This window comes from Anomaloglossus baeobatrachus, chromosome 5 (genome assembly GCF_048569485.1).
Source record: "Anomaloglossus baeobatrachus isolate aAnoBae1 chromosome 5, aAnoBae1.hap1, whole genome shotgun sequence".
Taxonomy (NCBI): Eukaryota; Metazoa; Chordata; class Amphibia; order Anura; family Aromobatidae; genus Anomaloglossus; species Anomaloglossus baeobatrachus.
In genome coordinates, this window is record NC_134357.1 from 359,918,669 (window position 1) to 359,922,426 (window position 3,758).

Below are 3,758 nucleotides of genomic sequence, written 5' to 3' on the forward strand. Positions count from 1 at the left end.
CGAGGCTGGGGAGTAGCGAGGGGAGAGGTGGATTAAGCGGGCTGCAGAGTTTAGGATAGATTGGAGGGGTGCAAGAGTGTTGGAAGGGAGGCCAGAGAGCAGGAGGTTGCAGTAGTCGAGGCGGGAGATGATGAGGGCATGCACTAATGTTTTTGCAGATTCTTGGTTAAGAAAAGCACGGATCCGGGAGATATTTTTGAGTTGTAATCGGCATGAGGTGAAGAGGGCTTGGATGTGTGGCTTGAAGGATAGAGCAGAGTCGAGGGTCACTCCAAGGCAACGAGCTTGTGAGACTGGGGTGAGTGAGCAACCATCAAGTTTGATGGAAAGGCTTGTTGGAGGAGATGAGTGAGGAGGAGGAAAGACAATGAACTCTGTTTTGTCCATGTTAAGTTTTAGGAATCGTGCAGAGAAGAAGGATGAAATAGCAGACAAACATTGTGGTATTTTGGTTAGTAGAGAGGTAATGTCAGGTCCAGAGAGGTAGATCTGTGTGTCATCGGCATAGAGATGATACTGGAAGCCGTGGGACTCTATGAGCTGTCCCAAGCCGAAGGTGTAGATGGAGAACAGCAGGGGTCCAAGAACTGAGCCTTGAGTGGTTTTCTCATTGAAATCTTGAGATGCATTTTGTAAACATGCCTTTTACAATGTGCCTTTGCAGGGCACTTCTATTGTGAAATAAATATGCTTATATACTCTACATACTGTTGTAAACTAATGGTGCTTGTCTTAAGGACTGACTAATCAATGAAGTTCCTAAATAAACTTGGCTCCCCTCCTCCGATAATGTCACAGTTGTCTCTCTGCTATGAGTTTTAGTGACAGATTCTGGGTCTGAGTCTCACTTTCCCTTGTGAGACTCTGCAATTTGAATGTATTTCTTTTCATTTGGCAGTCTTAGGGTTAATGTCAGTTTGCTTTCCAGCAGCTTTCTGACTCCTGGTCAGGTGTTTCCATTTGGGACCACTCCCAATCCTTTTATATACCCTCTGCTACCAGCAAAGGGTGCCAGTTATTCTCTTTGACATTTGGATGGTGGGCCAGGGGATTGAAGGAGCTGCTGTTTCTCTCTGTTGAAGTTGATGTGGTGGCTGCAGTTTTGTGCTGACTGCAGCAGTTTGTTGAAGTGTTCTCCCCCTGTCTGTCTAACTTACCTGGTGTGTTGCTTCAGTGCAGCGGTGGGACTAGTGTCCTTTACCTGCCCACTCCCTAGCCAGGGACAATGGTAGGATCTCTTAGGTCTTCACGTTCCTGCTCAGCAACAGGTGAGGAACCTGTATAGAGACTGGCTAGGAGTGTAGGGAACAGTGACAGCTAAGTGGAGGAGGTGTCCATCTTTCGCCTCACTAGTCCTAGGGCCTCCATTGTTAATGTGTCCCTGGTGTACTCCTTGTTTGTTGTGGTGTAACCCTCATTAATTGTGTGTTTGGCCTCACACCGGACCTTCCCCTAGTCCTTATTTTGACAGCTAATCATCTCTATTGTTAGTTAATGTAAGTTGTGTAATGCTCACAATTAGAGTTCATTGTGGAGCAATGTGAAAACTGATGTAAAACTTTATGGCCCCATTCATCATGGTGCGTAACAAAGTTTCACAAAATGTTTGCAACTTTTGGCATTTTTTTGACAGTTTTGGGCATCTAGTCCTAATTTGACAGAACTGGTAAGGCACCAAGGTGGGGTGGACCTTTGGCAATGTCTGTCCAACAAATTCATTAAAAGTGGTGGCATTCCTGGTGAGGTCCAAGAAGGCATTTGTCCCTGATAAGATGCATGTAATTCATAATAGCATCTTAATGAATTAGCTGTGTCTTAGGACTCGTTTACTGGATGGAGAAAACGCAAGATTCATAAGAAATTTTCATCAGAATTTGGTCAAAGTTTCATCAATTTTTTCCCTGATGAGAAAAATGGACCGCACATGGATGGAATCCGAATGCTGTCAGATTTTTTCACTAACCCATAGACTTACACTGACGATTTTGATCTGGCATTCGGGTATGTCTCTGTGATTTTTCATGGACCACTTGGAAAGAAAAAAAAAACCTGACATGTGAACAGCTCTATAGACTGTCATAGGTACAAGTGCTATCCAGGAAAACATGGCTAGCACTCGTATGTGAAAAACTAATGTTCTTGGCACCAATTCGGTCCTGTATGGCTAGTTGTGACTAATCAGATCACTCCAATGTTTGCTTGGTGAACCGAAAGTAATTTCTCAATGTAGTGGATGAGAGCAAAGAAGAATTACCTTAAGAGCTGATGACTGTTAGCTCTGACTTCTGGTCTGTTAGGGCCTACAGTCACAAGATGGCTATGCATGACCATAGCAGCGCAGGGAAGAACAAAAGATCGCTGCTTGTAAGTATTTTACTAAGGGCAGGGAACCAAAAGTAGTGATCCGACTCTATCGGTGCAATAAAACAAAACGCTGGATTGGTGCTTTAGAAATGGTGTACAAAACACCAATGAATTGGGGCCTATGTTTTGATCAGATCAATATCTCTTTCCAATATGAAAATTTGCTCTGATAATTCCCGGCATCAGGGTTTCAATAAAATTCTGAAGATGTATTATTTCTGAAATCAACTCCAAACCTTAACTTTTTCAAAGTGATTTTTTTTCTTTTTTTACTTTTATTTTCAAGATAAAGACCACCACAGTGATCTTATTTTTTCATTCCCCCTTAAAATAATGCTAACAGGAATCAATAAAGGACATACATACCATACAGGCAGACCATGTGGCTGCTATGGTGGTCCGGAAAAGAGGGGTTCAGAGCAGCTTTCCTTATCCAAGTTTGAAGGAGTGGAGAGAACCAATCTAAACAATGGTGTTTTATTAAACAAGAATCACGAAAAGAACTTGTAATCAAATCCTTCTCTCTCAAATAGTTACATCACTGACGGACTCATCCTGACAGGGCCCCATTTTATTCTTCAGCTTCCAGGAATGAGCAAAATAGTTATAAACTACCAAACCATCTTATATATTGTTTTTTTGTACAGACATAACAATATCACAATTTCCTCATACCCTGTTGTTTGGTACAAATGATCACACCTCTGCTGTCATCAGGCTTGTTATTAAATTATTTCCCCTTTTGTTCAACATCCTCAAATGATAAATCCTGACTGAAATAAGGCATCTACTTTGTACTGGTGAATTATGGTCATTTACACTTTTCCTGTAAAAGCCCAACAGCTGGTAAGATTTTTACGGTTGTCTAAAAATGTAACACTTAAGAGACATGAGAAGCAATTGGACATGCCAAGTAAAGAAAAAAAGCCGACGATACAATTCGAGACTTCTTTACAAATCCTTATATTGAGAAAAGGGTTTTTTGTGTTTAATACTGTCAAGTTATGTTGTTATCTTTCAGAGCGAATAGGGTTAACATCTCAAAAGTAAAATACCTTTAACACTAGAAGTCCCAGAAATTTTGAGCTCCCCCCTGAAGTCCTGAAAGAGGGGCAAATAACATACAATAAACTGAATAGAACTAACTAGAAACTAAATGGCTAAACTCAATGGAAAACAACAACCTCCTGTGGTGCGACAGTAATGGCCTTAATTACAGAACAAAAGACGGTGATTATAGGCTGTTAGCGAAAATCCTTCAGGTCATTCCACCCGTCTCTGGGTTCCAAAGGTAGAAATGTTAAATGACCCCTCTCTGGGACTTCTAGTGTTAAAGAAGTTTTTGGCAACTCCTCTAAAAATACACATATGCTACAAATAAACTATTTACATAC